Source organism: Bufo bufo, chromosome 2 (genome assembly GCF_905171765.1).
Source record: "Bufo bufo chromosome 2, aBufBuf1.1, whole genome shotgun sequence".
Lineage (NCBI taxonomy): Eukaryota > Metazoa > Chordata > Amphibia > Anura > Bufonidae > Bufo > Bufo bufo.
Window position 1 is genome coordinate 136,170,185 of NC_053390.1, and position 26,302 is coordinate 136,196,486.

Sequence of the window (26,302 nt, forward strand, 5' to 3'; positions counted from 1 at the left end):
ATATTATCCTGTGTGTATAACAAATAGATTATTTATATATATATATATATATATATATATATTATATAATCTCGTATTTTTTGCTTTATAAGACGCACCTGATGATAAGATGCAGCTAGGTTTTTGAGGAGGAAAATAATAAAAAATATATTTTGAATTAAAAGCTGTGCTTTTGGTGGGTTTAGAACGAATGGTGGTCTGTGGATGACACTATTATGGGGGATCTGTGGATGACGTACTGTTATGGGGGCATCTGTGGATGATGCACTGTTATGGGGGCATCTGTGGATGACACAGAGGGTATATAGCATCTTATGCTGGTCCCCTTGTGTCTTCTCATGTCCCTGTGTAAATAGTGACCCCCATTACATCGGATCCTGCTCACAGCAGTCTTCCCATGTAAAGATTAGTCATGTAATCCTCAACAAGTGGCTTCGCTTTGTTAAACTACCTTAATCGTCTGTAGTAGTACTCCCTATCAAGCAGGCAGCCCGGCAGTGTAACATCACTCAGTCAGTCACGCTCCTGCTCCGCCAGCTTCATTAATGAAGTGGGAGAAGCATGAATGACTGAGTGATCTTACGCTGCCTGCCTGCTAGCTTTATAGTGAGTACTACTACAGACGATTAAGGTAGTTTAACAAAGCGGAGCCACTTGAGGATTACATGACTAATCTTTACATGTGAAGACTGCTGTGAGCGGGGCACGGTGTAATGGATTACAGTGACTGCACCGGGCCCCGCCGCGAGTGAAACAGCAGCTGCCGGCCTCTGGCCCCTCCATCCACCTCACGTGATAGAGCTCTGATACATCGCAGGCCGCACTGTGCAGCATAGCGGCCAGCGATGTATCAGTGTCTGCAATGTAAAAAATGCAACCTTCTCTTTAGAAGACGCACTGCCATTTTGCCCCCACTTTTGGGGGGGGGTGCGTCTTATAAAGCGAAAAATACGGTATATATATATATATATATATATATATATATACATACACACAGTACAGACCAAAAGTTTGGACACACCTTCTCATTCATAGTTTTCTTTATTTTCATGACTATGAAGGCATCAAAACTATGAATTAACACATGTGGAATTATATACATAACAAACAAGTGTGAAACAACTGAAAATATGTCCTATTCTAGGTTCTTCAAAGTAGCCACCTTTTGCTTTGATTACTGCTTTGCACACTCTTGGCATTCTCTTGATGAGCATCAAGAGGTAGTCCCCTGAAATGGTTTTCCAACAGTCTTGAAGGAGTTCCCAGAGATGCTTAGCACTTGTTGGCCCTTTTGCCTTCACTCTGCGGTCCAGCTCACCCCAAACCATCTCGATTGGGTTCAGGTCCGGTGACTGTGGAGGCCAGGTCATCTGGCGCAGCACCCCATCACTCTCCTTCATGGTCAAATAGCCCTTACTTTCAAAGTTTTCCCAATTTTTCGGCTGACTGACTGACCTTCATTTTTTAAAGTAATGATGGCCACTCGTTTTTCTTTACTTAGCTGCTTTTTTCTTGCCATAATACAAATTCTAACAGTCTATTCAGTAGGACTATCAGCTGTGTATCCACCTGACTTCTCCTCAACGCAACTGATGGTCCCAACCCCATTTATAAGGCAAGAAATCCCACTTATTAAACCTGAGAGGGCACACCTGTGAAGTGAAAACCATTTCAGGGGACTACCTCTTGAAGCTCATCAAGAGAATGCCAAGAGTGTGCAAAGCAGTAATCAAAGCAAAAAGTGGCTACTTTGAAGAACCTAGAATATGACATATTTTCAGTTGTTTCACACTTGTTTGTTATGTATATAATTCCACATGTGTTAATTCATAGTTTTGATGCCTTCAGTGTGAATCTACAATTTTCATAGTCATGAAAATAAAGAAAACTCTTTGAATGAGAAGGTGTGTCCAAACTTTTGGTCTGTACTGTGTATGTATATGTGTGTGTGTGTGTATGTATATATATATAATATATATATATATATATATATATATATATATATATATATATATATATATATATATAATTTAGTAAACTTTAAAGTCCTGTTAAAAGGGTTTTACGCCTGGGACCCCTGCTGATCGCAGTAGCGCCACGACCTTCTCTCAGCTTTCCGTAGGCCATGTGATGGCACGTTCATTGGTCACATGACCTAGGCACAGCTCTGCACCATTGAAGTGAAATCGCAGCCGCCATATGACGTACAGTGCTGTACTTGGTGAGCAGAGAGAAGGCCTTGGCACTACTGTGAGTGCTGGTGCCTTCCCAAGCAGCTGATCAGCGGCGTTCCTAGGTATCTGTCCCCCATTGATCAGATACTGATGACCTATCTAGAGGATAGGTCATCAGTACAAAAAATAACCTGGAAAACCCCTTTAACGCCTCATTCATAAATCACACGTAAGTGTTTGGTCAGTGATTTCCATCAGTGATTGTGAGCCAAAACCAGGATTGAAGCCTCCACAGACATAAGGTATAAGGGAAAGATCTGCACCTCTTCTCTGTTTAGAGTCGCACCTAGTTTTGGCTCAAAATCAGTGACTGAACACTGATGTGTGAATGAGGCATGAGTCTGTTTTCTCGTAGATCTCATGATAATACATCTATATAGGACATATACACATGTCCATATTTTGGTGACCTTAAATGTCTCATGATACAGAAATTAGTGCTATATTGGTAATAAAGGAGTAGAGCAGGGATCAGCAGCCTCTGGCACTCCAGCTATTCTGAAACTATAACTCCCAGACTGCTCCTTTCATTTCTATGGGAGTTACAAGAACAGCTGAGTAAGTGTGCATGCTGGGAGTTGTAGTTTCACAGCAGCTGGAGAGCTGAAGGTTGCAGATCCCTGGAGTAGAGGGTTTGATGCTTTCCCTTCAGCTATCTAGTTATCATACAACTCATGGGATCTGATATTTTAGGAAAGCCATGTTTCATCTCCCCATTTCTTAGGCCTCTTTCACACGGGCGTTGCGTGTGAGGGCTGGAAAGGATGTGGGTGCGTCGCGGGAAAATGCGTGATTTTTTTCGCGCGAGTGCAAAGCGTTTTAATGCATTTTGCACGCTTGTGAGAAAAATCGGCATGTTTGGCACCCAGACCCGAACCCAGACTTCTTCACAGAAGTTAGGGTTTGGGTTAGGTGTTTAGATTTTATTATTTTCCCTTATAACATGGTTATAAGGGAAAATAATAGCATTCTTAATACAGAATGCTAAGTAAATTGGGGATGGAGGGGTTAAAAAAATAAATAAAATTAAACTCACCTCATCCACTTGTTCGCGCAGCCCAGCTTGTCTTCTTTCTTCTTCTTCTTTGATGACCTGGGAGGAAAAGGACCTTTTGGTGACGTCACTGCGCTCATCACATGGTCTGTCACATGGTCCATCACCATGGTGATGGATCATGTGATGAGCGCAGTGATGTCACCAAAGGTCCTTTAGCCAGGTCCTGAAGAAAGTCGAAAGAAGAGGAGATCCGCTATGCGACCAAGTGGATGGGGTGAGTTAAATTTGTTTATTATTTGTAACCCCTCAATGGACATTTTACTAAGCATTCTGTATTAAGAGTGCTATTATTTTCCCTTATGGTTATAAGGGAAAATAATAAAAATCGGGTCCCCATCCCGATCGTCTCCTAGCAACCATGCGTGAAAATCGCACTTGCTTGTGGATGCTTTCACGCAGCCCCATTCACTTCTATAAGGCTTGCGTTGCGTGAAAAACGCACAATATAGAGCTTGCTGCGATTTCACGCCACGCACAAGTGGTGCGTGAAAATCACCGCTCATCTGCACAGCCCCATTGAAGTGAATGGGTCCGGATTCAGTGCAGGTGCAATGCGTTCACCTCACGCATTGCACCCGCGCAGAATTATCCCCCGTGTGAAACGGGCCTTAGGTTCATGGTCTTGGTAGGGCCATGGGTACAAGGGGAGCACCCAGAAATGTTTTCTAGGGGGGTCAGAGTGGAAAAAAAAAAAATACGGTGCGCGCCACACAAACATTTTTCCCTCCCTGCGACAGGCATGGGAATCACCATCCAGTTCTGTTTTATAGACTGCCCACCACGTGGCTCCGTGGCAGGAGCTGTTGCATTTTCACTTCCTCCCTCCTAGTCCTGAAGGTGCCAAAAGAGGAGTGGAGGAGGAGCTACATGATATTTAAGGTGTGTAGGTCCGGGTGGAGGAGCCCAGCTCTACACATCACATCGGAGAGGGGAGGGTCTGCCCTGGCTGCACTGCGTGCTTCACATTATACAATAGAAAACAGCAGGCTACAGCCAGGAAGCTCTTCCCCAGATCCTGCTAGCGGCCTGTGGTTCCCCCCCCACCATCCGCCCGCAGCTTGCTACCCCCTTATCCCTCCTCAACAGGCCGAAGCCCCCTGCCCCATTTCCAGCCACCACCATGCTCATAGCTGCCCAGCTCTGAATCCTCCTTCTGCAAATGGCAGGGGGAGCAGCCAGAGCATCTCCTCTCCTACACAGCGCCACATATCTCGTACATCTAGTAATGTCACGTTTTGATGTAGACTTTCTCTTTCCTCATCTTCTACATTCAGACCAGACCGCCATGATGATTTTTCAGCCATCTCTCGTCTCTGCAGAGATTGACAAACAGACATTAGTTTCCCAGTTTTCCTTCATGCTCACATCTTCTAAACCCCCCCCCTGCCACCCCCAATACTGTGCCTGCTGTGTTCCCCAATACTATACTGCAGATATAGTCCCCCTAAAAATACTAGTAGCACAGAGATGGTGCCCTGTTCAATAATTATTGGTACACAGTGCTCTATATATACCTGCGTTCAGCAAATGGTATCTCGGACACAAATAGTATAAAAATAATGTACCCCAAAAATAATTGTGCGAAGCTGATACTGTGCCAGGGTGCCCACCAAAGTAATAGTAAAATCTAACCAATAGAAATAATTATCTGCCAGAGCACACTTAGTAGTAATAATGCCCCCATAGTGCCCATATTAGTAATCATGTTCCCCATAGCCCCCCAGTGGTAGTAATGCTCACCCCTCTTAGTGCCCGCAGTTGAGCTAATGTCCCCATATTGTATGCCATTATAAAATACCCCTATATGGTGCTCCCAGTAAATGCCCCCATAGTGCGCCTCTCCCCCTTCCCCATAGTGCCTCCCATAATTTGCCAGTAAAAAATGCCCCTTAGTGCCCCCAGCAAATGCCCCTATACTGTCTGCTCTAGGGGTGCATCAGGGGGCTTCAAATGGGACATGGTGTAAATAAACCAGTCCATAAAAATCAGCCCTCCAAAAACCAAACAGCGCACCTTTCACTCTACGCCCCGCTGTGTGGCCGTACAGTAGTAGTAGTGGAGATCACCTCTATCCTGTAAATACAGAGGTTGACGGAGCAGGTCCGTTTTTTTTTCTTCTTGTCCATGAGCTCTAGTGAATCCAGCAGAATTGTAGACATCACATTTCCACTTCTACATTTGACATTAAAATTGTCTGTGAAATTTACACAAATATTCAGTTTTGTGCACCAGAGGCTTCTATCTGCCGTCTGCAAATAGTATAATGTCCCTCCCTTTGGTCTTTTTCTTATTTTATAACTAATCGCAGTGGATTTAATTATGGGGTTTGTGATGCACATCAACAGAAAACGACTCTTTAATTTTAGAGTGAGAACAAAATCCCTGGAAATTCTCCCACATTAGCTACAGTCACTTACCAAAGAATAGCTAAATATATTCAACATGTCATTGTCACACCCCAAAATTGTCTCTGGAACAGTCACAAGTAATTGTAGTAGTATATATGTATCTAGATCTTCAGTTTTCTGGAGGAAATTATACCAGTAAGATTAAAGAAGGGGTATTCCGGTAAAGTAACTTAATTTTTGAAAAACTGCGTCAAGGCTATAAGCTGTCACCCAACCAGAACCCCTACCTAAACATATAACCAGAGCTTCAATTTACCTTGTAATCCATTTGTCTAGCCCCGATGTGAGCCTGCAACACACTGAGAGTATCATGGCATCTGATCTTCCCTCACAAAACTACAATCCCCACAATCCCTAGCTTTCCTGCTGTACAGCGCGGGACACAGGCCGGAAGAGGCCTGCATCGCTGACATGGAGGTAAGTATAAGTGTTTTTTTTTTTTTTGTGTGTGTGTGTTTTTTGTGTACAATACTGGCGGCTACTGATATGAGGGGGGGGCTCTGGCTACTGGCACATGATGGGGGGCCTCTGGCTACTGGCACATTATAGGGGGGACTCTGGCTACTGGCACATTATAGGGGGGGCTCTGGCTACTAGCACATTATAGGGGGACTCTGGCTACTGGCACATTATAGGGGGACTCTGGCTACTGGCACATTATAGGGGGGGCTCTGGCTACTGGCACATTATAGGGGGACTCTGGCTACTGGCACATGATGGGGGGGCTCTGGCTACTGGCACATTATTGGGGGACATCTATGGGGGCACTTCTTACTGGCACATTATTGGTGGGCACTATAGGGGCATCTACTGAGGCCACAAAGAAGGGGTATTTTATATGGGGGCTCTGTACAGTAGCATTTTATACTGTGACACATTATGGTGAGTACTATGGGGTCCTTTACGGAGGCACTAAGAAGGGGTATTTATACTTACAAATTATGGGGAACACTGAGGGCATCTACTGGGGTGCTATATATGGGGCATTTTATACTGGTACATTATGGGGGCACTAGGAGGGAGGGGGGAGAGGAGCACTATGGGGGCATTTACTGGGGGCACTATATAGGGGTATTTTATACTGGCACATTATGGGGGCACTATTTGGAACATTAGCTCAACTGGGGGCATTGCAAGGGGGTATTTTTTGCACTGTCACATTATAAGGAGAATTATTTCTACTGGGGGAGCATTATGGTGGGCTTTATTACTCCCCTATGGTATGAGCCCCTTAGTAGCAGCACCAGCCTCTCCCTGCTCTGCTATCCCTCTGCCCCTTCTCCAAATCCTTATTATGAAATCTTTCTCATTAGGATAAAACACAACATCCGCTCCGCCGAGCCCCCCGGCCAAAGTGGTGAAGTGGCGTCCGAGATCCCCAAGGGCCAAGCCAAGTAATTGTAAGTTTTCATGTGAAATATGTTTGTTATACACATATAGCATACCCTGTGCCACACAATATACAGTTTCTTCTGTATGAACGTCCACAAATTAAATCTCCAGAGTCAATACGGGACATTAAAGTCAGCAAGTGTCATGGGGGGGGGGGCCTTATTCTTTTTCGCCCCAGTGCCCCATTTCACCTAGAACCGGCCCTGGATGCATGGTAATTTATGAGGAAACAAAGTGGGTGGCAGAGGAAGAAAACTACTTTTATAACTAATAAACGGTAAATATGTGAAATGTACATTATATTAGGTCATTATTGATGATGAATTAGTCTAAAACATAAGTTATATTTATGGTAACCGGAATACCCCTTTAACCCCTTAAGGACACAGCCTTTTTACACCTTAGGACCAGGCCATTTTTTGCAAATCTGACCAGAGTCCCTTTAAGTGCTGATAACTTTAAAACGCTTTGACTTATCCAGGCCGTTCTGAGATTGTTTTTTCGTCACATATTGTACTTCATGACACTGGTAAAATGAAGTCAAAAAATTATTTTTTTTTGCACCAATAAATACCTAATTTAACAAAAATTTGGAAAAATGTAGCAAATTTCAAAGTTTCAGTTTCTCTACTTCTGTAATACATAGTAATACCCCCTAAAATTGTGATGACTTTACATTCCCCATATGTCTACTTCATGTTTGAATTATTTTGGGAATGATATTTTATTTTTTGGGGATGTTATAAGGCTTAGAAGTTTAGAAGCAAATCTTGAAATTTTTCAGAAATTTACAAAAACTAAATTTTTAGGGACCAGTTCAGGTCTGAAGTCACTTTGCGAGGCTTACATAATAGAAACCACCCAAAAATGACCCCATCTAAGAAACTACACCCCTCAAGGTATTCAAAACTGATTTTACATACGTCGTTAACCCTTTAGGTGTTGCACAAGAGTTATTGGCAAATGGGGATGAAATTTGTGAATTTCATTTTTTTGTCTAATTTTCCATTTTAACCCATTTTTTCCACTAACAAAGCAAGGGTTAACAGCCAAACAAGACTGTATCTTTATTGCCCTGACTCTGCCGTTTACAGAAACACCCAATATGTGGCCGTAAACTACTGTACGGCCACACAGCGGGGCGTAGAGTGAAAGGTGCGCTGTTTGGTTTTTGGAGGGCTGATTTTTATGGACTGGTTTATTTACACCATGTCCCATTTGAAGCCCCCTGATGCACCCCTAGAGTAGAAACTCCCTAAAAGTGACCCCATCTAAGAAACTACACCCCTCAAGGTATTCAAAACTGATTTTACATACGTCGTTAACCCTTTAGGTGTTGCACAAGAGTTATTGGCAAATGGGGATGAAATTTGAGAATTTCATTTTTTTGTCTAATTTTCCATTTTAACCCATTTTTTCCACTAACAAAGCAAGGGTTTAAACGCCAAACAAGACTGTATCTTTATTGCCCTGACTCTGCCGTTTACAGAAACACCCAATATGTGGCCGTAAACTACTGTACGGCCACACAGCGGGGCGTAGAGGGAAAGGTGCGCCGTTTGGTTTTTGGAGGGCTGATTTTTATGGACTGGTTTATTTACACCATGTCCCATTTGAAGCCCCCTGATGCACCCCTAGAGTAGAAACTCCCTAAAAGTGACCCCATCTAAGAAACTACACCCCTCAAGGTATTCAAAACTGATTTTACATACGTCGTTAACCCTTTAGGTGTTGCACAAGAGTTATTGGCAAATGGGGATGAAATTTGAAAATTTCATTTTTTTGCCTTATTTTCCATTTTAACCCATTTTTTCCACTAACAAAGCAAGGGTTAACAGCCAAACAAGACTGTATCTTTATTGCTCTGACTCTGCCGTTTACAGAAACACCCAATATGTGGCCGTAAACTAATGTAGAGTGAAAGGTGCGCCGTTTGGTTTTTGGAGGGCTGATTTTTATGGACCGGTTTATTTACACCATGTCCTGTTTCAACCCCTCTGATGCACCCCTGGAGTAGAAACTCCCTAAAAGTGACCCCATTTTGGAAACTACGGGATAAGGTGGCATTTTTTTGGGGACTATTTTTAGGGTAAATATGATTTTTGGTTGCTCTATATTACATTTTTGTGAGGCAAGGTTACCAAAAATTTAAATTCAGAAATTTCATCTCCATTTGCCATTAACTGTTGAGGAACACCTAAAGGGTTAATAAAGTTTGTATAATCAGTTTTGAATACCTTGAGGGGTGTAGTTTCTTAGATGGGGTCAGTTTTGGGGAGTTTTTACTCTAGAGTGCATCAGGGGGGCTTCAAAAGGGACATGGTGTCAATAAAAAAGGCCATCAAAATCGGCCTTCCAGAAACCATGTCAGTCCTTTCCTTTTGCGGCCTCCCTTTTACTGATACAGCAGTTTACGACCACAAATGTGGTTTTTCTGTAAACTGCAGTATCAGGGTAATAAATATTAAGTTTCGTTTGGTTGTTAACCCTTGTTTTGTTACCGGAAAAAACTGATTGAAATGGAAAAGTGCCAAAAATAGCGGTTTTGGCACCGTTTTTTTTTTTTTTTTTTAACCGTGTTAATCTGGGGGGTTAGGTAATGGGATATTTTTATAGAGGAGATTCTTACGGACGTGGCAATACCTAATAAGTCTACTTTTTTTTACAATTATTTAGGTTTTTGACTATATTATCTTTTTTGATACAAATCTTTTTTTTGGGTATCTCTAAAGTCTAAGGGTCATTTTTTTAATTTTTTTTTTATCCAATTATCTCATGTGGGGGCTCATTTTTTGCGGGATGAGCGGACGGTTTTATTGGCACTATTTTGGGGGCTATATGACTTTTTTTTCGCTTGCTATTAAACTTTTTGTTATGTAAGGTGACAAAAAAATTCTTTTTTTGCACCTATTTAATTTTTATTTTTTGACCATGTTAATCTGGGGGGTTGGGTAATGGGGTATTTTTATAGAGAAGATTCTTACGGACGCGGCAATACCTAATAAGTCTACTTTTTTTTACAATTATTTAGGTTTTAGACTATATTATCTTTTTTGATACAAATTATTTTTTGGGTATCTCTAAAGTCTAAGGGTCATTTTTAAAAAAATTTTTTATCCAATTATCTCATGTGGGGGCTCATTTTTTGCGGGATGAGCGGACGGTTTTATTGGCACTATGTTGGGGGCTATATGACTTTTTGATCGCTTGCTATTAAACTTTTTATTATGTAAGGTGACAAAAAAAAACTTTTTTTGCACCTTTTTTTTTTTTTTTTTCTTGACCGTGTTAATCTGGGGGGGTTGGTCATGGGGTAGTTTTATAGAGGAGATTATTACCGATGCGGCGATACCTAATATGTCTACTTTTAATAAATTATTTTAGTTTTTTTGGGTGTCTCAGGTCTGAGAACCATTTTTTTTTTATCCGATGTCAGTGCTAAATTGGGATATAAATTTAGTACTCCATGGAAGTGTGATACTCCCTGAAGCAACCGTCAATGCAGAGGCCCGGATGATCGGGGCACGTGTCGCACTGAGTAGTCGTGTCCTTCCGTATCCCCCTCCTGCGACACACTCTGCACTTTTTTTGGGTTCGTCCCTTCTTTCCAGTATGGGGGACCACACCTGGAAAGTGTTGGCCAGGGACGATCCGGGCACCTACAGTTCCCGAGGTACTCCGGCCTGCTCTTTCCCGGTCCGAAAAGATCAGGGCCTTGAGGACTGCCTCATAGAACTGGAGGAATGTCCCTGTGCTGCCAGCGCTTCGGGATAGTACAAAAGAGTTGTACATGGCAACCTGCACCAAGTAGACCGCAACTTTTTTGTACCATGCCCGGGTTTTGCGCATGGCATTATATGGCTTGAGGACTTGATCAGAGAGATCAACTCTTCCCATATACCGATTGTAGGCGACGATACAATCGGGCTTGAGGACCGTTGCCGCGGTACCTCGCACAGGGACAGGGGTGATGCCGTTACTATGAATTGTGGACAGCATAAGGACATCCCTCTTGTCCTTATACCTGACCAGCAACAGGTTTCCAGTGGTAAGGGCACGGGTCTCACCCCTGGGGATAGGTACCTGGAGGGGGTGGGTAGGGAGGCCGCGTTGATTTTTCCGCACGGTCCCACAAGCGGACGTGGATCTGGCGGCAAGGGACTGGAACAAGGGGATACTGGTATAAAAGTTATCCACGTAAAGGTGGTAACCCTTATCCAGCAGTGGGTACATAAGGTCCCACACAAGTTTCCCGGTAACACCCAGAGTGGGGGGACATTCTGGGGGTTGAATCCGGGAATCTCGCCCCTAGTACACAAGAAATTTGTAAGTGTACCCTGAGGTACTCTCACAAATTTTGTATAGCTTTACGCCATACCTCGCCCGCTTGGAGGGCACATACTGGTGGAAAATGAGTCTCCCCTTGAACGCAATGAGAGACTCATCAACCGCGACCTCCCTTCCAGGTACATAGGCCTCCATGAATTTGGCCCCAAAGTGATCGATGACCGGCCGTATCTTATACAGACGGTCATGGGCAGGATCACCTCGGGGGGGACATGCTGCATTATCGGAATAATGCAGACATTTCCGGATGGCCTCAAACCGGGAGCGTGTCATGGCTGTACTGTAAAGTGGGGCCTGGTATAGGACGTCCCCACTCCAGTACAGCCTGACACTGGGTTTTTTGACCAGGCCCATATGCAGCACGAGGCCCCAAAATGTCCTCATTTCGGCTGCACTGACCGGCGTCCAGCCACCGGGCCTGGCCAAAAAGGAGCCCGGGTGTTGAGCGACGAACTGTTGGGCGTACAGATTCGTCTGCTCCACCATCAGATTTACCAGTGGGTCACTGAAAAAATGACAAAAAAAGTCATATTCAGTGTAGCCCACTGTGGAAATCTGGATTCCTGATTGGCCTACAAAATCAGGAATCACAGGCTCGTATCGCTCTGGGCTACACCAGACAAGTTCACCGGCAGGGGGCTCCGGTGGATTTAACTGGTGGGCCGGGAAACCAGTACGAGCCCCAGAGCTGCTCGTACTAGTGTGGGCCACAGGGTCCCTAACAGCTGTGCTGTGGACCCCAGACACCCTAACTTAGGGTGATGCAATAAAAGTTAGAAAAGTTCAAAAACTAACTTTCCCTTTTTTTTCCCTGCCTAAACCAAACTTTCCCTATGCTGTCCCTATGTACCTGATGGGGGGTGCTGGGGCACAGATCGGGTCCTGGGGGCACAGATCGGGTCCTGGGGGTGCTGGCAGACACACGTGCAGGCAGCTCCTCTCTCCTCCGGCTCCGGAACACAAAAGGAGGAAGAGAGGAGCGCCTGCCTCTTTTGAATTTGCCGCCGGACCGCCCACAGACCAATCAGGAAGCAATCCTGAGTGGTGATGTCACCATCACCACTCAGGATCGCTGGATGGTGATTGGTGGGGTGAAATCACACCACCATCACTATCCTGTTCCGGGTTATCGGGTCTTCAGAGACCCGAACAACCCGGAAACGCAGAAAACCGCAGGTCTGAATTGACCTGCGGTTTTCTGCGATCGCATACTTGGGGGGGTCACCGGACCCCCCGGCGCATTTGCCCCAAGTGCCTGCTCAATGATTTGAGCAATCACGGGGTTACGATCACCGCCCGCCGCGCGGCGGTGATCGAAAATACACAGGGCGTACATGTACGCCCTGTGTCCTTAAGTACCAGGGCACAAGGGCGTACCTGTACGCCCTATGTCCTTAAGAGGTTAACCCCTTAAGGACTTGGCCATTTTTTGCAAATCTGACCAGTGTCACTTTAAGTGCTGATAACTTTAAAACGCTTTGACTTATCCAGGCCATTCTGAGATTGTTTTTTCGGCACATATTGTACTTCATGACACTGGTAAAATGAAGTAAAAAAAAACCATTTTTATTTATAAAAAAAATACCAAATTTACCAAAAATTTGTAAAAAATAGCAAATTTCCATGTTTCAATTTCTCTACTTCTATAATACATAGTAATACCTCCAAAAATAGTTATTACTTTACATTCCCCATATGTCTACTTCATGTTTGGATCATTTTGGGAATGATATTTAATTTTTTGGGGGATGTTACAAGTTTAGAAGCAGTTTCAGAAATGTTCAAAAACCCAATTTTTAGGGACCAGTTCAGGTCGGAAGTCACTTTGCGAGGCTTACATAATAGAAACCACCCAAAAATGACCCCATTCTATAAACTACACCCCTCAAGGTATTCAAAAATGATTTTACAAACTTTGTTAACCCTTTAGGTGTTCCACAAGAATTAATGGAAAATAGAGATACAATTTCTACATTTCACTTTTTTTGGCAGATTTTCCATTTTAATAATTTTTTTCCAGTTACAAAGCAAGGGTTAACAGCCAAACTAAACTCAACATTTATGGCCCTGATTCTGTAGTTTACAGAAACACCCCATATGTGGTCGTAAACTACTGTATGGGCACACGGCAGGGCGCAGAAGGAAAGGAATGCCATACGGTTTTTGGAAGGCAAATTTTGCTGGACTGTTTTTTTTTGACATGTCCAATTTGAAGCCCCCCTGATGCACCCCTAGAGTAGAAACTCCAAAAAAGTGGCCGCATTTTAGAAACTACGGGATAGGGTGGTAGTATTGTTGGTACTAGTTTAAGGTACATGTGATTTTTGGTTGCTGTATGTTACACTTTTTGTGAGGCAAGATAACAAGAAATAGCTGTTTTGGCACCGTTTTTATATTTTGTTATTTACAACATCCATCTGACAGGTTAGATCATGTGATATTTTTATAGACCAGGTTGTCACAGATGTGGCGATACCTAATATGTATACTTTTTTTTATTTATGTAAGTTTTACACAATGATTTCTTTTTTGAAGCAAAAAAAAATCATGTTTTAGTGTTTCCATAGTCTGAGAGCCATAATTTTTTCAGTTTTTGGGCGATTACCTTAGGTAGGGTATGATTTTTGCGGGATGAGATGACTGTTTTATTGGCACTATTTTGGGGTGCGTGTGACTTTTTGATTGCTTGTTAATACACTTTTTGTAATGTAAGTTGACAAAAAATTGTTTATTTAGCACAGTTTTTATTTTACATTTTTTACGGTGTTCATCTGAGGGGTTAGGTCATGTGATATTTTTATAGAGCTGGTCGATATGAACGCGACGATACCAAATATGTATACTTTTTATTTATTTATGTAAGTTTTACACAATAACAGCTTTTTTAAAACAATTTTTTTTAACTTTATTCGGGGAAAATGACGTTTTTGTTTATTTTTACTTGAAACTTAAATTTTTTTGGGGGAAAACTTTTTTCCCCTCCCTCACGACAGCACCATAGAGAGAGGGATCCACCCCCAGCAACAGGAAACCTACAGAAATAAAAGGGTGGAGCCTCTCTTCCCATGCAGTGGTTTCCTGTCCCTGGAGTGGGAGACCTACAGTTTTTTTCCTTTTAGGTCTTACCGTTGGTCTTTTTTCCTAGGAGGTTCCTAGAAAGCTGACAGTTGCTGCCGGGGTCCATCGCGCTGCTGGGCAGGCTGACAGAACCCTAGGATATGGAGGTGCTCCAGGGGTCCTCCGTGTCTTGCGGCAGGCATGCGGGTTACCTCTCAGGGAGAGCTCTGCCCCATGGAAAGCGCCAACTGGAATGGCGGTAAATGTGGTCATCCTTGAAGAAGGGGCTCTGCCACACAGTTTTTCTAAGAGAGAAGGCCGGTGCAGCGCTTCCGGACACGTGGTAGCGACGGGCGGTCACTTCCTGTAGGCGCTGCGCGTGATGACGCGCTTCTGGTTAGTCACATGGGCTCCGTCCGGAGGCAGTGGAATGCAGGACGTCCACGTAATGACGCAGAGTTCAGGTGAGCGGCGTCTTCCGGGAGCTGGACGTGACGTGCTTCTGGTGTGGACGCCGCTCGTGCGATTTTTAAAGAGGTAAAAGCCAGACCAGTCCCTGAGCCTGTACAGGACGGTCTGTGCTTGACTGCATGTATGAGGAACTTCCTTGGAAACATTGCTCGTTATGGACTAAAAGATTAATTATTCCTTTTTTTCCTTAAAGTGTATAGACTCCCTACCTTCTCCTTTCTGACAATGGAGGAAGAGAGAAGACAAGAATCTGCTGAGGGTGAAGTGAATCCCATCCTGGTAGTTGACCAATCTTCCTGGGGGTAAGTGGCTCAGTTCAAAGGCCCCATCTCAAAAATTGCACTTTGTGTTCTCTTTTTTCCAGCCTAAGCCGAAGAAAATGCTGGCAAAAAGAAAAAACAAGGAGTGTGCGCTGTGTAGAACACCGCTATCTTCTTCTTATGGGAAAAAATTATGCCAGACTTGCATCGACAAGACCATTCATTGGTCGCCTTCATTGTTAGAAAACATAAGATCACTCATCAAGACGGAAGTTAAAAATTCCTTAAAGTCAGGCAAGAGGGCGAGAAAATCTGTAAAGGATAAAAGTTCTAAATTTGGCCTATCCCAGGACTTCTCGTCCGATGACAGTGACACACCACCGGGGTCGTCTTCTTCTGGTTCTTCATCTGAAGATGAGACTATGTCTAATACCTTTTTTCCTTCGGAAGACATGGATAAGTTACTGAAAGTCATAAGATCTACCATGAACATTGAGAATGTCAAAGAGGATAAATCAGTAGCAGACTCTTTGTTTGAGGGGTTACAGGAAAGGAAAGGTCGTTGTTTTCCTGTACATGGTAGTATCATGTCCTTAATTCAGAGGGAATGGAGAAAGCCAGGCAGGAAAGTATTTGCCTCTAGGGCCTTTAAGCGCAAGTATCCGTTTGAAGAAGTAACTTCTTCCTCTTGGGGGAAAGCCCCTAAAATTGATGTTGCCATCTCAAAGGTGTCTAAGAGATCCTCGCTTCCCTTTGAGGATACCGGTATGCTTAAAGAGCCCCTAGATAAAAAGGCTGAATCCTTCCTTAGAGGAGCCTGGGAGGCCTCTACTTTATCCTTTGCCCTGCCATAGCTGCTACTGTTACGGTTAGAACTTTAGCTCTTTGGTTGCAGCAACTAGAAGTGCAACTAAAAGAAAGATCCCCTAGGGATCAAATTTTATCCTCCTTGCCAACTCTACAAAAAGCGGCTGACTTCTTAACAGATGCGTCAGTCGATTCTATTAAGCTCGGTGCGCAGTCTTCATCCCTCACCAATTCCGCACGGAGGGCCCTTTGGTTGAAAAGTTGGAGTGGGGGGGATATAGCCTCCAAACAAAGGTTATGTAACATCCCCTGCCAGGGAGAATTTTTGTTTGGACCAGAGCTAGATGACCTTTTAGAAGAAGCAGCTGATAGGGACCGGAAACCTTCTCTTCCTAATCCTGCTGCGGTTTTTGGTTTCAGGAATAGACAGTCCTTTCGTCCCTATAGAAGTAATGCGAGTAGAAGACCAGGCAGAGATAAAGATCAGAGATTCAGATCTAAGAATTTTGGGGGGAAAGGATTCCTATTTGGAAACTCTTCCTCTACTAATAAAAAACAACCCCAACAATGACGCCAGGTTAGAGGTGGGAGGAAGGCTAAAATTCTTCCAGACAGCCTGGGAAAGGGTTGCAGGACCTTGGGTCTTGGAAATTATTCAGTCAGGTCTGAAACCAGAATTCCTTTCCTTGCCTCCGCAAAGATTCATTATTACAAAAAGCATTTGTGTAAGAGGCTGTTTTCCCATAATAAAGGAAGTTTTAGACCTTATTAAGAAAAATGTCCTGATTCCTGTTCCTCCAGGAGAGCAATCCGAAGGCTATTTCTCCCATCTGTTTCTGGTTCCAAAACCGGATGGTACACACAGGACTATCATCAATCTAAGGGATTTGAACAAATTTCTGGTTTTCAAAAAGTTCAAAATGGAAACAATGAGGAATACGACCTAGCTTCTTTTTCCTCATTGTTTCATGGCCGTATTAGACTAAAAAGACGCCTGTTTTCATATTCCCATGCACCAGAAATTTAAAAAATACCTAAGAGTGGCTATTTCGATGGAGGGTCAGTGTCACGACCATGGTCATGACTCCTTAACCGCATGCTGTTGCCTGCAGTCTTGTGTGGTTGTTTCAACCACAGATGAGGGCCGCTTGTATGTTGCCTCACTTGTGGTTGCCGTTGGCAACATGTTCTTAGTATGTACTTGGCAGCATAGCAGCCTGAGCTGTTGTTTGGCAGCTTGCTGCCATCTGCATGCGGTTGCACCTGGCAACCTGTCTTTGTAGGTGTGCCTTTTTATAGGTTTGGTGTGCACGAGGTTTGTGTGTGTGCACTGTCATTTTCCCTTCACTTGTGGCTGCCCGAGGCAGCGTGTTATTGTGTACATGTGGTGGCAGTGTCTCGGCCTTCTGGCTGACTCCCGCGGTTGCCACGCATGTCGTTGCCTGCGGTAACAGCTGCAGTGTAATTGTGTGCGTATTTCCCTTTAAGTTGTGGTCTTCCCTTCCCTGGTGTGAGAAGGGTTAATTCCCTTCCTAGACTGTGAGCACTGGGTGTGTCTGTGTGGCTATTTGGGCCTATATAGCCTTTGCTGAGAGCAGTAGTCAGAGGGGTACTTCAGCCATGGTCTGCTGGAGTCATCCTCCGCCAGTGAGGGCCACCCTTGTGGTCATAGCAAATGTTTATATGTGATGTTAAGTTGATGTTGTTTTCCTTTCATGTTTAATGCAGCTATGGATCTGGGTTCCTGTGTGTGTATGTGTGTTTGCTGTGTCCATTTATGTATGGTGTGGACATCAGCTTGTGAGCACGGGATCCAGTCAGCAAGGCTGTGGCAGGTAGGTGTGAACTACAGTAGTTCTCCTGCCATATCCATACATCTGTTTATGTACCCCATCTCCTTGCAGCTTGGCCAGTGAGACTCCTGTTCCTCCGTGTCCAGAAGGAACTCCTGTTCCTCCGTGTCCAGAAGGAACAGGTCGTCTTACCCTGCTCCTTGTTCCAGGGCAATCCTGAGGGCGAGTAGGAATATTAGGTTCCGGTGTATGAGCCCTCCCACCATCAGGGTTGGCTCATATGGTTAGGATTCAGGGTCAGATTAGGGACGCGATAGGAGGTGACCTGCTCCCTAATTCTGTCGTCCTGGCCGAGCAGCCACTAACATCTTCTGGCATCGCACGTCTGAGGGTTTTCCCCATCCTCAGCCGTGACAGTCAGATTCATCAATATCAATTCCAGGCATTGCTCTTTGGCCTGTCCATGGCCCCAAGGATATTCACAAAGGTGGTGGCAGAGATGGTTTCATTCATAAGAATCAAAAATGTTTTGATAGTTCCATATCTGGACGATTTTTTGATCATGGTGAATTCCCGGTTGAATTGCGAGAAGAGCGTTCAGACAGTTGTTCAGACCTTTCAAGAACTACAGGGAGTGCAGAATTATTAGGCAAGTTGTATTTTTGAGGATTAATTTTATTATTGAACAACAACCAAGTTCTCAATGAACCCAAAAAACTCATTAATATCAAAGCTGAATATTTTTGGAAATAGTTTTTAGTTTGTTTTTAGTTTTAGCTATTTTAGGGTGATATCTGTGTGTGCAGGTGACTATTACTGTGCATAATTATTAGGCAACTTAACAAAAAACAAATATATACCCATTTCAATTATTTATTTTTACCAGTGAAACCAATATAACATCTCAACATTCACAAATATACATTTCTGACATTCAAAAACAAAACAAAAACAAATCAGTGACCAATATAGCCACCTTTCTTTGCAAGGACTCTCAAAAGCCTGCCATCCATGGATTCTGTCAGTGTTTTGATTTGTTCACCATCAACATTGCGTGCAGCAGCAACCACAGCCTCCCAGACACTGTTCAGAGAGGTGTACTGTTTTCCCTCCTTGTAAATCTCACATTTGATGATGGACCACAGGTTCTCAATGGGGTTCAGATCAGGTGAACAAGGAGGCAATGTCATTAGATTTTCTTCTTTTATACCCTTTCTTGCCAGCCACGCTGTGGAGTACTTGGACGCGTGTGATGGAGCATTGTCCTGCATGAAAATCATGTTTTTCTTGAAGGATGCAGACTTCTTCCTGTACCATTGCTTGAAGAAGGTGTCTTCCAGAAACTGGCAGTAGGACTGGGAGTTGAGCTTGACTCCATCCTCAACCCGAAAAGTCCCCACAAGCTCATCTTTGATGATACCAGCCCAAACCAGTACTCCACCTCCACCTTGCTGGCGTCTGAGTCGGACTGGAGCTGTCTGCCCTTTACCAATCCAGCCACGGGCCCATCCATCTGGCCCATCAAGACTCACTCTCATTTCATCAGTCCATAAAACCTTAGAAAAATCAGTCTTGAGATATTTCTTGTGTGTCTTGCTCAGTGGTGGTCGTCTTTCAGCCTTTCTTACCTTGGCCATGTCTCTGAGTATTGCACACCTTGTGCTTTTGGGCACTCCAGTGATGTTGCAGCTCTGAAATATGGCCAAACTGGTGGCAAGTGGCATCTTGGCAGCTGCACGCTTGACTTTTCTCAGTTCATGGGCAGTTATTTTGCGCCTTGGTTTTTCCACACGCTTCTTGCGACCCTGTTGACTATTTTGAATGAAACGCTTGATTGTTCGATGATCACGCTTCAGAAGCTTTGCAATTTTAAGAGTGCTGCATCCCTCTGCAAGATATCTCACTATTTTTGACTTTTCTGAGCCTGTCAAGTCCTTCTTTTGACCCATTTTGCCAAAAGGAAAGGAAGTTGCCTAATAATTATGCACACCTAATATAGGGTGTTGATGTCATTAGACCACACCCCTTCTCATTACAGAGATGCACATCACCTAATATGCTTAATTGGTAGTAGGCTTTCGAGCCTATACAGCTTGGAGTAAGACAACATGCATAAAGAGGATGATGTGGTCAAAATACTCATTTGCCTAATAATTCTGCACGCAGTGTAGAGTGGATATTAAACTACAAAAAATCCAGATTAAAACCTGTAAAAATACAGAGGTTCCTAGGCCTAGTTTTGAATTCAGAGACTCAAAGTATATCTCCCTGAAGAGAAAATTTCAAATTTGGAATCAAATCAAATCCCTTTCTTCCACCTCTCTGACTCTTCGAAAGGCCATGTCGGTCCTGGGGTCTCTAGTTTCCTGCATCCCGGCGGTGTAGTGGGCTCAACTTCATTCCCATCAGTTACAGTCAGAGATCTTGACAGCCTTCAAAAAGCACAAGGGGACATTGGATGTCAGGATAAAAATGTCAAACACGACAAGAAAGAGTCTATCATGGTGGCTGGACAGGAACAATTTAGTTCAGGGAGTTCCATGGTCCTATCCAGATCCTATTGTCCTGACCACGGATGCAAGCCCTTGGGGGTGGGGAGCCCATATTCGAGAGTACAATTTTTAGGGTCTATGGTCCCCAAGTCAAAAATCGTTCTCTTCCAACCGGAAAGAATTAGTGGCAGTAAAACTGGCCGTGAAAGCTTCTCAGTCCCTACTAGGCACAGGCCACGTGAGAATTCTTTCAGGAAACCGTGGCATATGTGAACCACCAGGGGGGGACAAGGTCGATAACCCTAGGGTGGGAAGCAAGGAAATTACTGGGGACATTAGAGAAACAAGTCAGCCACGTATCAGCTCTCCACATAAAGGGGAAGGAGAATGTTCAGGCAGACTTTCTCAGCAGGTATCCCTTGAAGCAAGGAGAATGGTCCCTCAACACCTCAGTATTTTCCAGGATCACAGAGTCTTGGGGCATGCCGATTATAGATCTTTTCAGTTCAAGCCAGAACAAAAAAGTGGAAGTTTTTTGTTCACTAAATCCAAGTGAATCCCCCTATGGGGTGGATGCCTTTCTCCTGAAGTAGGACTTCCCCCTAGCCTATGCCTTTCCCCCCTTCCAATTGATCCCAGCAGTCCTAAAAAAGATCAGGAAGGACAGGGCAAGGGTTATCCTCATTGCCCCCTTCTGGCCCAAGTGGGCATGGTTTACTCTGCTCCAGACCATGTCGATATCAGACCCCTGGATTCTACCAGACCTCCCGGATCTGCTGTCCCAGGGTCCGGTTTTTCATCCGGCAGTCAGTGGTCTCCATCTGACTGCTTGGAATTTGAGCGGAACTTATTAATCAAGAAGGGTAACTATTTCTATCTACGCTAGAACCTGGAAGAAATTTATAGAATTTAGTAATCTCAACCCAAAGCATTTACCCTTATCTGTCTCTATTTCCCAGGTCCTGGAATTTCTACAGAAAGGTCTTGCAAAGAGTACTCTTAAAGTACACGTCTCTGCCCTGTCAGTACTACATGAGCAAAACTTTGCTTCGAATCCATGGATCATTAGATTCTTTAAAGTGGTTGATAGGATGACACCAGTCTTATCCCCTAGGGTTCCCCCGTGCGATCTTAATCTCGTGCTAAATTCCTTAACCAAAACACCCTTTGAACCCATTGATTCTTCAGGCATAAAACTTCTTACTTACAAGCTCGTTTTATTAGTAGCCCTCACCACTGCCAGAAGGATAAGCAAGTTGCAGGCCATTTTCATCAATCCCCCTTTCACTAGGATTCTGGATGATAGAGTTATAATTCTACCTGATCCGGCCTTTTTACCCAAAGTGTCATCTAAATTCCATAGGTCCCAAGAAATAATTCTTCCTTCCTTTTGTGACCATCCAAAAAATTCTGGGGAAGTGGCATTTCATACCTTAGATGTACAGAGATGTTTATTACAGTATCTCAAAGTTACGGAAGAATGGAGAAAGGCTTCTCTTTTCAGGATCAAATAAAGGGAAGAAGACTACCAAAAGTACCCTGTCTAGGTGGCTTAGACTGGGCATTATACAATCCTACTTGGAGGAAGGCCTGTCTCCTCCAGTCTCGGCGAGGGCTCACTCTACTCGCTCGGTTTCCACTTCTTGGGCGGAAAGGTCGGGGGCTTCTATTGAGCAAATTTGTAAGGCGGCCACGTGGTCTTCACCTTCTACCTTTTTCCGTCACTACCGCTTGGATCTGCACTCTTCCTCTGATCTTTCTTTCGGTAGAAAGGTTTTACAAGCGGTGGTCCCTCCCTAGGAAGGGTTCTTTCCTCTGTAATTCTCTCTACAGGGTGGGCTTCCAGTATCCGTAGTTTCAGGTGCTGCACATCTCGTATCATCTGAAGGCAATCGTCTATGCTGTGAAGATACGAGATGTGCAGCACCTGAAACTACGGATACTGGAAGCCTGTGCTAGCATTTCTCCTGCGGTGTTGCTATCAGTGTGTGAAGAGTGGGAGAAGAGGGTTGCATTGACAATCCAACACAATGGGCAGCACATTGAACACATTTTATAAGTGGTCAGAAACTTGTAAATAACTCATGAAAGAATAAAGTTACGTTAAAACCAAGCACACCATTGTTTTTCTTGTGAAATTCCCAATAAGTTTGATGTGTCACATGACCCTCTTCCTATTGAAAAAACAAAAGTTGGATTCAAAATGGCCGACTTCAAAATGGCCGACATGGTCACCACCCATCTTGAAAAGTTTCCCCCCTCACATATACTAATGTGCCACAAACAGGAAGTTAATATCACCAACCATTCCCATTTTATTAAGGTGTATCCATATAAATGGCCCACCCTGTATTGTGCTGTCATGGGGGAGGGGAAAAATGATGATTACACTTACCGGTAATCAGATTTTCCAGACCCCACGACAGCACCCTTCCTAATTCCCTCCCTTGGTGATGGTTTCTGTATTTCACATGGAGTAGCAAAAAAAATAAAAATAATAATTCTTTCATATCTGTATTGTTTATGTGATTTATATGCTGGTTCAGCTCAGATTGATTAATGGTGTAGGAGTCCCTCTCTTGCTCTGTAATCCACTGAATGGGAAGAGAGGCTCCACCCTTTTATTTCTGTAGGTTTCCTGTCCCTGGAGGTGGATCCCTCTCTCTATGGTGCTGTCGTGGGGTCTGGAAAATCCGATTACCGGTAAGTGTAATCATCATTTTTTTTCACTTTATTTTTTGTCCCACTTTAGGACTTGAACTTTTGGGGGTCTAATCCTTTACAATGCATTCCAATACTTCTGTATTGGAATGCATTGGCTGTATGAGTAATACAGTGTGTATTACTCATAGAGCTTCCGGGCCTGTGAGATCCAGGGGGCTGGATCTCACAGGCTCTTTACCAGAAGGCAGCGCAATGCCTTCCTTAGGCATCGCGCTGCCTTCCATGCCATCGGGTCCCCCCCACAGCCCCATGGGGACCCAATGGCACGGCCGACCACCGCCGCCGCACCAGGTAAAACCCGCAAACTGTAGGTCTGAATTGACCCTCCCGCGCATTTAGCCGAGGTGCCTTCTCAATGATTTGAGCAGGCACCTTGTTCCGATCACCGCCCACCGGGCGGCGGTGATCGGAACAACACATGATGTCATGGGTCCTTAAGGACTTGGGAACCATGCCGTACCGATACGTCATGGGTCCCTAAGGGGTTAAAGAGCACCCCCAAGAAGTGTATGATATAGTGACTGAAGAGTACAGGCCGGGAGTCTGGTACAATTTCACTGAATATAATCTGGAATACAGTTAACATGGATCTGCTTAACCACCTCAGCTCCCCTAGCTTAAACACCCTTAATGACCAGACCACTTTTTACAATTCTGCACTACACTACTTTCACGGTTTATTGCTCGGTCATACAACTTACCACCCAAATGAATTTTACCTCCTTTTCTTCTCACTTATAGAGCTTTCATTTGGTGGTATTTCATTGCTGCTGCCATTTTTACTTTTTTTTGTTATTAATCGAAATTGACCGAAATTTTTGCAATAAAATGACATTTTTCACTTTCAGTTGTAAAATTTTTCAAATAAAACTACATTTCTATATAAATTTTTCTCTAAATTTATTTTTCTATATGTCCTTTGATAAAAAAAATGCAATAAGTGTATATTTATTGGTTTGCGCAAAAGTTATAGCGTTTACAAACTATAGTACAAAAATGTGAATTTCCGCATTTTGAAGCGGCTCTGACTTTCTGAGCACCTGTCATGTTTCCTGAGGTTCTACAATGCCCAGACAGTAAAAACACCCCACAAATGACCCCATTTCGGAAAGTAGACACCCTAAGGTATTCGCTGATGGGCATAGTGAGTTCATAGAACTTTTTATTTTTTGTCACAAGTTAGCGGAAAATGATGATTTTTTATTTTTTTAAATTTTCTTACAAAGTCTCATATTCCACTAACTTGTGAGAAAAAATAAAAACTTCCATGAACTCACTATGCCCATTACGAAATACCTTGGGGTGTCTTCTTTCCAAAATGGGGTCACTTGTGGGGTATTTATACTGCCCTGGCATTTTAGGAGACCTAAAGCATGAGAAGAAGTCTGGAATCCAAATGCCTAAAAAATGCCCTGTGAAATCCTAAAGGTGCTCTTTAGAATTTGGGCCCCTTTGGGCACCTAGGCTGCAAAAAAGTGTCACACTGGTGGTATCGCCGTACTCAGAAGAAGTAGGGCAATGTGTTTTGTGGTGTATTTTTACATATACCCATGCTGGGTGAGAGAAATATCTCTCTAAAAGTCAACTTTTCCCATTTTTTTATACAAAGTTGTCATTTTAGAGAGATATTTCTCTCACCCAGCATGGGTATATGTAAAAAGACACCCCAAAACACATTGCCCAACTTCTCCTGAGTACGGCGATACCACATGTGTGACACTTTTTTGCAGCCTAGGTGCGCAAAGGGGCCTAAATTCCAATGAGTACCTTTTAGGAGGGCATTTTTAGGCATTTGGATTCCAGACTTCTTCTCACGCTTTAGGGCCCCTAAAATACCAGGGCAGTATAAATACCCCACAAGTGACCCCATTTTGGAAAGAAGACACCCCAAGGTATTCCGTGAGGGGCATGGTTCCTAGAATATTTTTTTTTTTGGCACAAGTTAGCGGAAAAAGATTTTTTTAAATTTTTTTATTTTTTCTCTTACAAAGTCTCATATTCCACTAACTTGAAACAAAAAATTAAATTTTACATGAACTCGCCATGTCCCTCACAAAATACCTTGGGGTGTCTTCTTTCCAAAATGGGGCCACGTGGGGTATTTATACTGCCCTGGCATTTTAGGGGCCCTAAAGCATGAGAAGAAGTCTGGAATATAAATGTCTAAAAAATTTTACGCATTTGGATTCCGTGAGGGGTATGGTGAGTTCATGTGAGATTTTATTTTTTGTCACAAGTTAGTGGAATATGAGACTTTGTAAGAAAAAACAAAAAAACAATAAAAAAAAAATCTATTTCAGCTAACTTGTGACAAAAAAAAAAAATCTTCTATGAACTCGCCATGCCCCTCAAAAGTGATCTTTTTATAGCGCAGCAGCGATTTTACTGTGTTTTTGCAGTGATCAGAAAAAAATATTCTGTCACTGCGGTGGGGCGGACTGAACGCAAGTGTGCGCACAAGATCAGGCCTGATCGGGCAAACACTGCGTTTTTTGTAGAGCCTATAGAACATGTCCTATTCTTGTCCGCAATTGCGGACAAGAATAGGCATTTTCTATATAGTTCTGGCAATGTGCGGATCCGCAAAATGTGGAAAGCCCATTGCCGGTGTCTGTGTTTTGCGGATCCGCAGTGTCTGTGTTTTGCGGATCCATGGATCCGCAAAACACATACGGGTGTCTGAATGGAGCCTTACAGGGGGGTGATCAATGACAGGGGGGTGATCAGGGAGTCTATATGGGGTGATCACCCCCCTGTAAGGCTCTATTCAGACGTCCGTATGTGTTTTGCGGATCCGTGGATCCGCGTCTGAATGGAGCCTTACAGGGGGGTGATCAATGACAGGGGGGTGATCACCCCATATAGACTCCCTGATCACCCCCGTCATTGATCACCCCCCTGTAAGGCTCCATTCAGATGTCCGTATGTGTTTTGCGGATCCGATCCGCGGATCCGCAAAACACATACGGACGTCTGAATGGAGCCTTACAGGGGGGTGATCAATGACAGGAGGGTGATCAGGGAGTCTAATATGGGGTGATCAGAGGTTAATAAGGGGTCAATAAGGGACAGGGGGGGTGTAGTGTAGTGGTGTTTGGTGCTACTTTACAGAGCTGCCTGTGTCCTCTGGTGGTCGATCCAAGCAAAAGGGACCACCAGAGGACCAGGTAGTATGTATATTAGACGCTGTTAACAAAATAGCGACTAATATACCTTTCAGGGGTTAAAAAAATCGGATCTACAGCCTGCCAGCGAATGAT